The sequence below is a fragment of the Belonocnema kinseyi genome, chromosome 3 (assembly GCF_010883055.1).
Source record: "Belonocnema kinseyi isolate 2016_QV_RU_SX_M_011 chromosome 3, B_treatae_v1, whole genome shotgun sequence".
Lineage (NCBI taxonomy): Eukaryota > Metazoa > Arthropoda > Insecta > Hymenoptera > Cynipidae > Belonocnema > Belonocnema kinseyi.
Window position 1 is genome coordinate 141,113,510 of NC_046659.1, and position 14,748 is coordinate 141,128,257.

Genomic DNA, 14,748 nt, shown 5'->3' on the forward strand with positions numbered 1-14,748 from the left:
ATCTCGTTACTTACTTTGTCCATTAGGGATTTCCCGCTTATTATGCGCATGAATCTCATGTCAATTGCGTTAATTTTACTCTTATCTTTTTCTTGATAAGTGAAAAATTAAAAAAGGTGCCTTTGAAATAATTCAGATTCTTCTTTGATAATTTTTAAAATCTTTTGTCATGTGTTAAAATGTTCTTAAATAATCTCTTTAAATTAATTTTTCGAAATAAAAAATTATTTAAATTATTCCTAGGAACCTACATTTTTTCTTATTTTCGTCAAACCTTACAAAATTCTTCAAAATTCTTTACAAGTTTAAATTATTTTTGAATTGCTTAAAATATCTGAACGTCTCTTAACCTTACTCAAATTTGTTAGTACATTATTTAAACCAACATAAACTTTTTAAAAAATGTGCAACAAAATTGCACAAGAGAGCTTTAAAAGAATCATGTTCCTTAATTTTTCTAAATTTATCTAATATGGAAAAATTGCAAAAGTCTAAAAAATATTTTACACACTTTTGAAAAATTTTAGGAAACAATAAAAAATGTTTTGTTTAAAACTTTGCCATAATTTTTCTTTTATTTTCTTGACGGCCTGGACGCCCTGCAAAATTCAGTGGAAATTCAGTTTACCGAAAAACTCCTAATAGCTTCACTAACTAACTGCTAGTTAGCCACTGAAAGCGAATCGCCCAGTCGGGCGAGGTCGGGTTCGTCCTCGTGCATTTTCGGCTTTGAACGAGGCTTGTCTTTGCAACGTGTAACAGAGCCGATTAATCGACACGCGACGTGTGTCCACTTCTTACTGCCAAGTTTTTCAGTTCCCCTTTCTTAGGCCCAAGCACCGTTGTCTACTTTTGACAGCCAATATTCTATTGCTACTTTTTACAGCCGTGAAATTATATCTATTTTTTTAGGCACTTTTCTATAGCTGCTTCTTACTCGTCAACGAGATATTTCCACTTTTTATTGTCAGCCGCTCATATCAACTTTCTCTTTTTAGATCCATAGGGTGGAAGGTCTTTTGAGCCTGAAATTTTTTTTCGTAATGATGAATGAAAATGTTTCAGACAATATTTTTTAAAAGTTCCGCTGTTAGTGTGTTCTCATTTGAAGAAATTGACAAGAGACCTTCTTGGATTAAATTCACCAAGAGAAAAAAATTCAAGTTTTAGCAACAAATCGTTATAAATAATCATTTTTCCTATACCTAAACTTGTTCGAAAAATCTGAAAAATAAAATAATTAATTTGTTGCTAAAAATGGAATCGTGTTTTAAATCCGCCAAACACTTTTTCTTAAAGAAACGCCGATTAAAGACACTTAACTTAAAGACTTAAGGAAACGCCAGATTTAAAAAATTATAAAATTTTGTTTTTAAGAATGAAAATTTATTAAATTTTTCGCGGACATCGCGAAAGCGCTCCCTTAATTAACAAATTCATATTTCAGAAACGATTAATCGTAAAAGGTTCGATGAGGGTTCATTTCAAAATTTATTTTACCCTATAAAATTAATTTCTTATATACATATTTACTCTATTTTTCACTAAGAACAAATAATATACGTGAAGGTGTAACAAATGTTTGCCATTTTCTCATTTGACAGAACAAGTTCATCAGAAACAAATTTCGCTTTTTACTTTCTATTTTGAAAAATGTTCAGAGACTGGTATTTGGATTTCTATAATAAGTATTATTGCTTTTATAATAATATCGTAATAATTTGAATTTTTCTTGCTTAATGAAATACTTTAACATCGAAATATCTATGGTCCAAATATAAAGTCTGAATGTGAGCTCAGGGGACGGAAAGGTAGTCAGTAAGGCGTATCTCCACATTGGGACGTAAGCCCTCTAATTATCGCGACGGAGAGTACACAAAGCAGACTTCCGATATTCAGGTAATTATTTTTGCGATTTCAAACTATAACACATTCTGGAAGAAAAAAGATCCGGCAAGTAAAGTCACTCCAGGGACGAAAGTGCAATTTATATTTTTTACAGTGTTTAGGTAATCAAGTGGAATTTAAATACTTGAACAAAATGTCCGAGGACCAGTTTTTATTTTTATTTTTTGGATTTCATTGGAATTCCTTTCAATCTCAGACAAACGCTTGACTGCCTTTCAGCTCGATTAAAAAAAAAATAATTGACTACCCATCGGGCACAAAATTTAGCGACGTCTTTACGACATCGTTACGACATCGTTACGACATCTTTACGACATCCTATGTCCATGTCGTTAAGGTGTCTTTACGATATCATAAATAAGTCGTATGATCTGACGATGTCATTACGATGTCGCAAAGACACCGAAACGACATGGACATAGGATGTCGTAAAGTTGTCGTAAAGATGTCGTAACGATGTCGTAAAGACGTCGCCAAATTTTGTGCCCACTGGGTAAGGTTTTGTATTCGCCTCATGAATAGCGAAGCATAAATAAATACAGAGATCTTTGGAATATTTAGATTCCTATGTTGGAAGCTGTTTGTTAGTCCGAATTTATTCGGGGATGGCACAAATTTACACTATTGGCATGAAGAATTAGATTTAAGAAATTGCTATGCTATAAATTTCTTTTTTTTTTACATCAGCGGTTAAAAGATAAAAAATTGAATAAATATTTGGATAATTACGTTATTTAGATGCCTAAGTTGCAAGCTTTTCTATTAGTTCAATTTTCTTCGGGGATGTCAGAAATAGACGCTCTTAGAATAAAAAATTGAGATTAAAAATAAAATTTGTTTCGCTACAGTCTTCTTTTTCTCGTTTGCAACAGCGTTTAATAAATAAAAATTAAAATAAAATTTGGAAAATCATTTTATTAATACCCCTATGTTGGCAGCTTTCCTGTTAGTCCGATTTTCTTCGGGGATGACACAAATTGAAACTTGGCATGTATAATTACTGTCAGTCCAATTTTCTTTGGAGGTGCTTCAAATTGACACTCTTGCATGTAGAATTAGGATTTTTTTTAACTTGTTATACTGTAGTTTTCTTTCTTTTTTTATATCAGCGGGGTTAGAAAATAAAAAATAAAATAAAAATTTTGAAAATTTTGTAATTTAGATGCTATGTTGGAAGCTTTTCTTTTAGTCCGATTTTCTTTGTGAACTCCTCAGGTTGACGATCTTGACTTGTAGAATTAAAATAAAAAATAAAACTTTCTCTTTTATTTATTTTTCTTCTTTTTTGTATCAAGGGTTAAAAAAATAAGAGAAATGAGAAAAATTTGGTTTTTAAGACTCCTGCGCTGGAAGCTTTTCTTCTAGTCCGATTTTTTTCAAGGATGCTTCAAATTGACGCCCTTGGCCTGTAGAACTAAGATAAAACCATAAAAATTTCTATATTATTTTTTTTTACAAGTGGTTAAGCAATACAAAAATAAGAAAAGTTGAAAAAGTTCGGTTGTTTAGAGTTGGAAGCTTTTCTTCTAGACCGAGTTTCTTCGGAGATGGCAAAAATTGATACTATTGGCATTTATAATTAGCATAAAAAATGACATTAATTATGTTATAGCTTTATTTTTTATTTTACATTAGTAGTTTAAAAATAAATAGATAAGAATCAGGAAAATTATGTTAATTAGTCCCCTATGTTGGCAGCTTTTCTTTTGTCCGATTTTTTTAGAAACGGTTAAAATTAAACCCTTTGGCATGCAGAATTCGGATAAAAAATTTAAATTCTCTATGTTAAATTGACAATTTAAAAAGAAATTTGCAATAAAAACATGCAAACAAATTTGCCAACAAAATGTCTTTTTTTAAGTTATACCTATGCCTAAGAAACCCTTAATAATTGATGTCGCTTGCCTCTTCAGACTGGTTTGTAATTAATTATTATTTACTTTAATAAATCTATTAATTCTTCTACATTTCTGAATTTTAAAGAAACATAATGCTTTTAATTTCTGAAATTGAAAAAATTGGGATCGTAAATTCCAGGAACTATCAGCTTGACTTGGTGTAATAAATAATAATACTTCCATCCCGAAAAATATCTTAATGTCACTGACCACTTGAAATGACAAATGACTTGTAAAGTAGTCGGTTTTGGACGCCGAAAATAATAGGAGCTAGGGGAAGCTACTTCGAATTACGGAATTATAAAAATGTATGAAATATAATTATTAAAAGTAATTAATCACAAGATAAGTGTTTTTAAGTAAAAATTAAAAACTGTAAATAAATAAAGAAGTGAAAATAAAAATTTAAACGTTATAAATAATATAATATGTGATAAAATTTTGCAATACATTATGTCATAAGATAAATTTAATTTAGATTAGCTTTCTCTTTTTCAAAATGAAACAGATCACCTACTATAAATAATAGACAAATTATAATTTCACAAAATTTCATATTAATTATTACTGTTATAGCATCAGTTTGTAAAGAAGTTATTGCAAAAATAGTAACAATTGTAATGTCTTCCTTCTAAAAAAATGAAATGTAACATTATAAAAACATTTATTAATGTTGTAAATCTCATTTTAATGTTAAATTTCTAAAGAATCATTAATAGAATATTCATGATTACTTCTTTTATTCATTTAAAAAATTAATTTAAAAATTTTTTAATTCAATTTAAAAAAATCTTTTTTGGTTCAAAATTTTATAAAGGATCTTTTTGGTTTAAAATTCTAAGTTTTTGGCTAACATTTAAGCTGTTCTGTTTGAGCATTCAACTGTTTTGTTTAAAAATCGTTTTTTTGTTTTTGAATTCAACTGTTTTTGATTTAAAATAAAAATGTTTTTTGGTGGAAACCTCAATTATGCATTACATTTTCCGTTAAAAATTCTTTTAATTTTTTATTTATTTTATTTTTTTTCCTGAACTTGACTGTTTTTTATTTAAAATTAAAATTTGCTTGAGGCCGAAATATTAACTATCATATTTTATGTTGATAATTAATCTTTTTAATTAAAAATTAAATTACTTGGGTAAAAGTTAAATCTCTTTATTAAAAATTCATTTATTTTAAATATTTATGTTTCTTAAAAAAAAATTCGAATATTTTTTGGTTGAAAAATCATTATTATATTTTTCATTTGATAATTCATCTTTTTTTATTGAAAATTCAATGACTTGGCAAAAAGTTAAATCACTTTGTAAAAAATGCATTTTTTATTAAAAAATTAATCTCTTTAGTTGAAAAATCGTGTTTTTAGGTTAAATATTTTTTCTTTCTTGACCGTAAAATATATTTTGGTTGAAAACTGACTATTTTAAACATTTCTTTTTGATGTGAATACAATAGATTTGAATTTAGAATAAAAATATCTTTTGTTTGATGAAATATTACACATTAAATTTTCCGTTAAGTATGCTTATTTTTTGATCTAAAATTTAACTACTTGGTACTAGGTCTAACTAATTTGCTAAAAACTAATTTTTTAAAGAGTTTTCATCTTATATAAAAACGCATCTCTTTGGATAAAAATATAACTATTTGGTGGCAAAGTTTTATATAAAATTAAAATATTTGATGGTTTAAATATCAATTATTATATTTTTCGTTTCGTACTTGGTTAAAACTTAAGCCGCTTTGTTAAACAAAATTTGTTTAAGATTTATCACTTTAGTTTAAAATTCATCTCTTTTGTTGAAATTGTACCTATTTTTTTGAAAAATCGTCTTTTGGGGTTGAAAATTAAGTAATTTGGTTGGTTTTACTTTTATTTTTTAACTGAACAATCCTTTTTGTTGAAAAATCAACTATTTTGTAAAAAAAATTATTTTTCAATGAAATCAACTGTTTTTTATTAAATAATTAAATCTTTTTGTCTTGAAAATCCATCCTCCTGATTGAAAGTTTAACTATCTCGTTAAACATTATTTTTCTTTTCTTTTTTGTCAACAATTCATCTCCTTGATTGAAAAATGAACTATTTATTGGAAAATTCATCTTTTTCGGTATAAAATTAATGTTCCTGGTTAAATATTTAACCTTTTCTCTGAAAATTTGACAATTTGTTAAAAATTCATTCACGATGAAGGGGTGGAGTGGAAAAAGTTTTCTACAAACCGAATCAAAAATAATTTCAATTTTCTTTATCTCGCGGAAATAATTCATAAGCCGTTAATTGAATTCAATTAAAAGAATAGGTAATAATTTTAAAGGAAGGCCCTTTGATAATTAAATAAGGGATTAAAACTTCCGTTCCCTCATTCCTTGAATTCATCCTACCGAAGTAGATGAGTGGCTTAAGGCCTTAAGATTTAGAGGAGAAAAATAAATAAAAATAAAAAGTAAGTGGTCGGCTGCCCTGAGCTGCGGGTCTCTTTTAAATTCGTCGCTTCCTGACTAAGAGTGGTGGCAGCAAAGTAGAGTAGCAGCAGAGTAGAGTAGCAGTAGAGTAGTACGGCAGCAGAGTAGAGGAGCAGCATAGTAGAGGAGCTGCAGAATAGCAGGACTCCTAAAAGAAAGCTAAGCTAATGGGATTTGCGTAAACCCGGAGCGAATGGCTGGACCAATGGTAGGACGAGGTCTACCGTATATCTACGGGGAGCTGAGTTGAGGCTGGGAGGGCCTGTTAGGGACATATTAAATGTTGAGGATTTAATGAGGAAGTGAGAAATTAGCGGACGGTACACTGAGCCACCGGCTTTAGCCTTTTTTATTGTCCGGTGGCTCTGACAACAATTATTAAAAATTAAAATCCTACACTCTCCAAACAAATTAAATCCTCGGCTCTGATTCGTCTAAAGAAGCATCTACCTCGAAAGAAAGGCGAATGAGCGATCTTTAAATTTCTTGAAGGCAGTTGTGTTGTCCTGAATGAAAATGTACTTTGAAGATACTTTCCATAAATATTACCAGTTTAAGGGGGGGGGGGGTAAACTAAGGATTAGAATGGGGGAGGAGTAACAGTGTAAATAACTTTACGAACTTAGATAACATTTAGAACTTAATCCCAGTAAGAAAATTTAACTATATTTTTGGGTAAAAGTTCTTTTTTTGTTCTTGAAAAAGTCACTATTATATTTTCAATTCGGAAGTTATCTCATTTAGTTAAAAGTTCTATTATTTTTATCGAAATGCAACTATCTTGATAAAAATTCGTGTAATGTTTATTAAAAAATAAATTTTTCAAACTGAGAATTAAACTATTCCATTTTTGGTTAACAATTCATATTTTTAGTTAAAAATTTAACTATTTGGTTAAAAATTTACCTTTTTTTACTTGAAAGTTCGAAATCAAACTTAAAAATTAAACTTTTCGATTGAAAAATTATATTTTCGGGTTGAAAATTCCAAATTTTGTCGATAATTCGTCTTTTGGGTTTTTTTTTTGTTTTGTTAAAATTTTTTTATCTTAAAATTTACCTATTCCATGTTTGGTTAAAACCTTATCCTGTATATTGGATAAGCTGGAAATTCGCTGTTGTTTAAAGAACTTTTATATTATTGGTCGAAAATTCTTCTTTTCGGTTGAAAATCTACAAGTTATATTGAAAATTCGTTTTTTTTTATCAAAATTTTGATCTGAAAATTTAACTAATCCATTTTTGGTGTTTGGTAAAAAATTCATGTATTTTGTTGAAAAGTCGTATTTTTGGGTAGAGGTATTGTTTTTAAGAGTCAATTTTATAGTTGAGGATTCTACTTTGTTTTTAAAAATTCATCTTTCTGGATTAAAAAATATCTTTTTTGGTAAAAAATTCATCTTTTTCGATTTAAAAGTCTATTATTTTCTAAACCATTCGGCCTCTTAGGTTAAAAATTCTATACTTTTGTTGATAATTCATCTTTCATGGTATAAAAGTAATTTTTCTTGGTTTAAAAGGCACTTTTTTTAATAAAAATTTAACTGTCTTCTAAGAAACTCGTCTTTTCGTTTTAAACATTTAACTATTTTGTGATAGTCATAATTTTTTCTTCGAAAATTCAACTATTTGGTTAAAAAACCATTAATTTTTTTTTAAATTTAACTATTTTATGATAGTCATAATTTTTTATAAAAATTTCAACTATTTTCTTAGGAATTCAACTATTTTCTTAAAAATCTATTAATTTTTGATAATTTATCTATTTTATAATAGTCATAATTTTTGTCGAAAATTGAACTATTTTGTTAGAAATTCAACTATTTTGTTAAAAATCTATTAATTTTTGAAAATTTAACTATTTTGTGATAGTCATAATTTTTTCTCGAAAATTGAACTATTTTGTTAGAAATTCAACTATTTTGTTAAAAATCTATTAATTTTTGAAAATTTAACTATTTTTTTAGAAATTCAACTATTTTGTTAAAAATCTATTAATTTTTGAACATTTAACTATTTTGTGATAGTCATAATTTTTCTCGAAAATTCAACTATTTTGTTAAAAATCTCTTAATTTTTTTAAATTGAACTATTTTGTGATAGTCATAATTTTTGGTCGAAAATAGAACTATTATGTTAGAAATTCAACTTTTTTTCATTTTTGTTTGAAAATTTAACAAATTTGTTAAAAAATTTTTTCCAAAATTGTTTTTATATCAGAGTTAAAAATTCATCTTTTTCGATTTAAAAGCCTATTATTTTGTAAACCATTCCACTTTTTAGGTTAAAAACTTTACTCTTTTGTTGATAATTCATCTTTCATGGTAGAAAAGTCATCTATCTTGTTTAAAATGAACTTCATAGATAAAAATTTCAGTGTCTTCTAAAATATTCGCTTTTTTTGTCCTGAAAATTCAAATATTTGATTGCATTTTTATATTTTTTGTTTGAAAATTCGACCATTTGGTTGAAAATGTATCTTGGTATTGTGAACATTCAACTACTTTGTTAGAAATTTAACTATTTTGTTAAGAAACTAATTATTTTTGATAAATTAAACCATTTGTAGATATAATTTTGTTTAAACTTTAAAATATGTTATTTGTCAAAAAATCATCCTCTTGGATTGAAAATTCATCTTTTATTTTAGAAAAATTATCCTTCTTGGTTAAACATTTATTTTTGTTGGTTAGAAAGTAGCTTTTTGCTTAAATACTGAACTGTTTCGGAACAAAAATTCGTCTTTTTGGCTTAAAATTTTAGAATTTAGTTATAATTATGTTTTACTAGTTTTTGCAAAACTCTTCTCTTTTCCTGGAAAGTTCATCTATATGATTCTTAATGCAACTATTTGGTTGAAAATTAATTTTTTTCGTATTGAATTGAATACGTTAACTACATTTATTTTAATAATAAGAATTTATCAAATTAAAATCCGTCTATAGCCAAAGACTACATTTCTTTCGATAGAGGGGGGGGGGTGTCAACAATGTCGAAAATTGATTATTTAGTTTATGGATGGGACATAATTCGAAAAATTTGAAGTGTGACTAGAACGTGGTTTGGGGCCGCCAGGCTTTCCAAAAAAGTACCCCGGTGGCGCCAGCTGCCGCCAGGCTTTTACTTTTTAGTTAAGGATTCTTGGTTGAAAATGAACTATTTTGTTAAAAATCTATTAATTTTTGAGAATTTAACTATTTTGTGATAGTCAGAATGCCGTGTGACAAAAAAGTTGCTTGGCGCAACCAGTCCTTCCAAAAAAGTACCCTGGTGGCGCCAGGTGCCGCCAGGCCTCGAATACATCACTGATTATATTTATCCATTTTTCTGATGATTTTTTTGGATGATTGATTTTCACAATTGTAAAATGTGATAATCCGAACAGATTTGTTCAGAATCAAAGGCGAATAATTGTTTATTTCACCGGATGGTACTTCAGTGAAGTTTCTAAAAGGGTCGTGGAGTGGCGAGAAATAACATTTTGCATGATTGCTATGCATGTAGATTATTGCACATTATGCAATGCTACATACAATAATATGATAGCTGCCTTTATTACGTTAGGCTCCCCGTACGATCCCATTTGCTTATTATTTTAGTTCACTGGCGATGGTTTATTTATGTGCGTGCGGCGCCTCCTGAATCGTTCCGTGCCAATTCTCTCTATAACTTCGATGGGAGTACTAAAAGTGCTAAATTACTGCACTATATCCGATCATTTTCAAAATCACAGTTTAATAAAAACTAAACTTCATCATCGTTCCAGAATTTAAAATTTAGAAAAGCTAGAAACAATTTATGAGCTCTCTATAAGATACGTCACCAATTCATATTGAAAATTAATTATTTTTTGTTGAAAATTCCTCTTTTTGGGTATTGAATTCAATATGATATTTACGCTACTTGTATATAAAGGCGTTTATTTCCCTTCTTTCTTGAAAATAACTCTATTTATACAATTTTTGTGATAATCTCGGGCTACGTTACTTTACTTCTTTAGAAAATTTAAAAAATTGATAATCAGGACATTTAGAAAATTTTCTAATTTTTATTCTTAATTTAAAATATTTTTAGAAAATTCCTCCTGTCGGATTTAAAAATTTAATTTAATTCTAAAAAATTATTCTTTTTAATTTTAAAATTAAATTAATGCTCCAAAAGCTTCATTTTTATGTAATTCCCTGGAATTCACTGAATTTCCTAAGCATTCTAAAATCCCTAAAACTGTTTTAATTTTCTAAATTCCTTGAATATTCTTAATTCCTGAAATAATTTGAATTCTCTGAGCGCTCTGAAATTCTTGAAACTCTATTAATTTCCTAAATTCCTGGAATGTTATGGATTTTATCAATTCCTTCATATCCTTGAATATTCTGAATTCCCTGAATTCCTGGAATGTTCTTATTTCCTGAAATCCCTTGAATTTCCTATGCGCTCTGAAATCCCTGTAACTCCATTAACTTCCTAAATACCTTGAATATTATTAATTTTATTGTTTACGTGAAATCCTTGAATATTCTGAATTCCTCGAATTCCTAGAATATTCTTAATTCCTGAAATTCCTTGAATACCCTAAGTGCTCTGAAATCTCTGAAACTCTCTCAATTTCCTGGATTCCTGGAATATTCTTAATTGCTAAAATTCCTTGAATTCCCTAAGCGCTCTAAAATCCCTGAAACTCTTTTAACTTCCTAAATTCCTTGAATATTATAAATTTTATTAATTACTTGCAATCCTTGAATATTCTGAATTCCTTGAATTCCTTGGAATATTCTTAATTTCTGAAACTCCTTCAATGCTCTTAGCCCTCTGAAATCCCTGAAATTCTCTTTATTTCCAAATTCCTAGAATATTATGGATTTCCTAATTCCCTGAATATCTGGAATATTCCTAATTCCTGAAATTCCTTGAATGCTCTAAGCGTTCTGAAATCTTTGAAACTCTCTTAAATTTCTAAATTCCTGGAATATTATGAATTTTATAAATTTCCAAAAATCCTTTGAATATTATGAATTCCCTGAATTCCTGAAATATTGTCAATTCCTGATAATCTTTCAATTCCCTAAGCCCTCTGATATCCCTGAAATTCCAAACTCATGTAATATTATGAATTTTCTAAATCCATTAAACATCTGGAATATTCTCAATTCCTTAAATTCCTTGAGTGCTCTAAGAGCTCTGAAATCCCTGAAATTCTATTAATTTCCTTAATTCCTAGAATATTATGAATTTCAGGAATTCCTTTAAATCCTTCAATATTCTGAATTCCCTGAGTTCCTGGAATATTCCTAATTGCTAAAATTCCTTGAATTCCTTAAGCACTCTAAAAGCCCTAAAACTCTCAACTTTCTAAATTCCTTGAATATTATAAATTTTGTTAATAAATTCAAGTCCTTGAATATTCTGAATTCCTCGAATTCCTGAAATATTCTTAATTCTTGAAATTCCTTGAATGCCCTGAGCGCTCTGAAATCCATAAAACTCTCTCAATTTCTGAATTCTTGGAATATTATTAGTTCCTAAAATTCCTTAAATGCTCTAAGCGCTCTGAAATTCCTGAAACTCTATTAATTTCCTGAATTCCTGGAATATTAGGAATCGTATTAATTCCTTAAAATCCTTTAATATTCTGAATTCCCTGAATTTCTGGAATATTCTTAATTCCTAAAATTCCTTGCATTCCCTAACTGCTCTAAAATCCCTCAAACTATCTTCATTTCCTAAATTCCTGGAATATTATTAATTTTCTGAATTCATTGGATTTTCTTAATTCCCTGAATTTCTGGAATATTTTTAATTCCTGAATTTCTTGAATTCTCTGCATACCCCGATAGTCTTAAATATTCTGGATTTCCTACATTCCTTGAATATTCTGAACTCCTGAAATACTTTGAATTCCTTAATTCCCCTGATTTTTTTCAATTCTCCTGGATTTCCTATAATCCTTAAATATCAATGATCCTAAAAGTTTTAGAATTCTCGGGATTTCTTGAATATTCTAAACTCCTGAGATTCTTTGATTTTTCTAATACCTTGAATGCATACAATTTCTTGAATTCTGTCAATTCTTTTAAATTCTTCTGAAATCTTACATTATTTTGAACTTTTTGGTATTCAGATAATTCAAATGAATTCAGATATATCTAGAAAATCGGAGGAATTTTAGAATATTTCAAGAAAATTAAAAGAATTCGAAAGGATTTGAAAGAGCTTAAAAGGATTCCAAGTAATTAACAAAATTAAGAAATAATTATAAACTCATTATTTTGTACATACATTTCCCATTCAACAAGACCATTCCTACAAAAATCTGTAAAGTTTAAAAATTTGTATGAAAAATAAGACCATGTCTCTCAAATTATTTTTTTAAGAGATTAAACTGAACAATTTATAAGTTGGAATTATAGTAAATATAGAAATCACTGGGGCCAAGTTAGAACTGTATAGGGCTTTCAAAGTTTATTCAGCAATTTCTGGTGAAACACATTCACCAGAAATTGCTGAAAATGCTGCGATGAATAGGCAGGTGCATTTTTGTGTTGAAGACCCCAGTGAATACTTTCCGGACAGATTTCGCATTTTTGTAGATTATTAATTAACAATTAAGTTTTTCCCGCGCACTGTAGCACGCTTACGATATTGCTAGTCCTAGAATATTTTCCAATCCATTGCTAACGACAAGACGCAATAGCGAAGCAATTCTGTACTTCTTTTATTGTTTTATCCAGTTGATTGTCGCTCAAAACATCCACTTCCTTTTGTTAATTCTCGGTTCGCAAATCTATGCAGCGAGCGGGACAGTCTTATATCAACGTGGGCGTCACAATTGTTCAAGGCACGTGCCAACTTCGTGCCATATGCTCGAGTCGAGGAACATACGTCTTGAAAAATTACAATTTCGTTCCATTCGTCGTCACTAACTCGACTAAATTTATTATGTCCAGAGACAAGACCATTCTAAGATATCACTTTTCAGAAAATCTACAAAAAAATCTAATTTAGGGTCGCTACTCAAAATTTAAAATTAGGTAACTTTTCTAGGGTTTTCAGGGGTTCGTTTTTTGACAAAAATTCAGGGCTACTTTGAAAAAAACCGAGTCATTATTCCATTTTTTAGACAATTATTAATCAATGTGAATATAATATGGTTTCCACTAATATTATTGAATTATAAACAATTTTTTTTTATCCTAGGATTATATTCATTTGATTTAAAATGATATAATATATATCTAAAATTATATAAATGGTAAAACGATTCCATAGATTTATAAATTTGTTATTGATTTTGAAAGATTTCAGAAGATTTAAAATATTTCACAAAGATTCCATTCATTCCAGAACATTTTAAAACAATTTAAAATATTTCAGAAAATCAATATAACAATGATCACAATGATTAATAACAATGATTACACAAATATTTCAAAATATTTTAAAATATTTCACAAATATTTCAAAATATTTTAAAAGATTTCACAATGATATTGAAATATTTCAAGGATTTGTGAAAATTTCAGAAATTTTAAAAGGCTTCCAAGATTTCAAAAAGATATCAAACATTTGAAAGAAGTGAACAATGACTACAAGAATATTTTAAAAGATTTCACAACAATTTTAAAACTTTTCAGGGATTTTAAAGATTTAGCAATAGTTCAATGATTTCAAAATTTTTAGAAATATTTCAAAGAAATGAGCAATGCTTATACGAATATTTAAAAAGATTTCAAATGAGTTCACTACATTTTTTTTAATATTTCAGGAATTTTAATATATTAAAAACTTTCAAAAGGTTTTTAAAGATTTCAGAGATATAGCAAAGATTTCAAATATTTCAGAAATATTTCATATAAATGAATAATTATTACACAAATATTTCAAAAGATTTTACAAAGATTTCATTAGAATTCAAAACAGACTTTAAGGAGTTAGCAAAAAATTCAAAGATTTCAGAAAGATGTCAAAGATTTCAAAGAAATGAACAATGATTACGGGAATATTTCAAAAAATTTCAAAAATTCAAAAGATTTAGCAAAGATTTCAAAGATTTTAAAAATATTTTTAATATTTAAAAGATTTCGGAAGATTTCACCCAGATTTTAAAACATTTCAGAATATTTCAATCATTTTAGAAATATTTCAAAGATATCAAATAAATCCAAAAAGATTTCCAAAAAAATCCAAAAAATAAACAATGATTACACAAATATTTTTAAATATTTCAAAGATTTTTGAAATATTTCAAGAATTTTAAAACATTTCAGAAAAATTAAAAATATTTTGGAACATTTTGAAACATTTCAAGAATTTTTAGTTATTTCAAAAATTTTCAATGATTTAAAAATATATCAAAAATATATCAAAAATGTTCAAAGATTTAAAAAGATTTTAAAGATTTAGCAAATAGTTCAAAGATTTCAGAAAGATGTCAAAGATTTCAAAGAAATGAACAATGATTACACGAATATTTCCAACAA

General features: G+C 27.7%; 1 protein-coding gene across 1 annotated transcript in view; it reads left to right on the top strand.

Moving 5' to 3' along the window:
• The window catches only part of LOC117170044 (proto-oncogene tyrosine-protein kinase ROS), a 126,035-nt gene that overhangs the window by 56,179 nt on the left and 55,108 nt on the right, over positions 1-14,748 (top strand). The window lies entirely within an intron of this gene.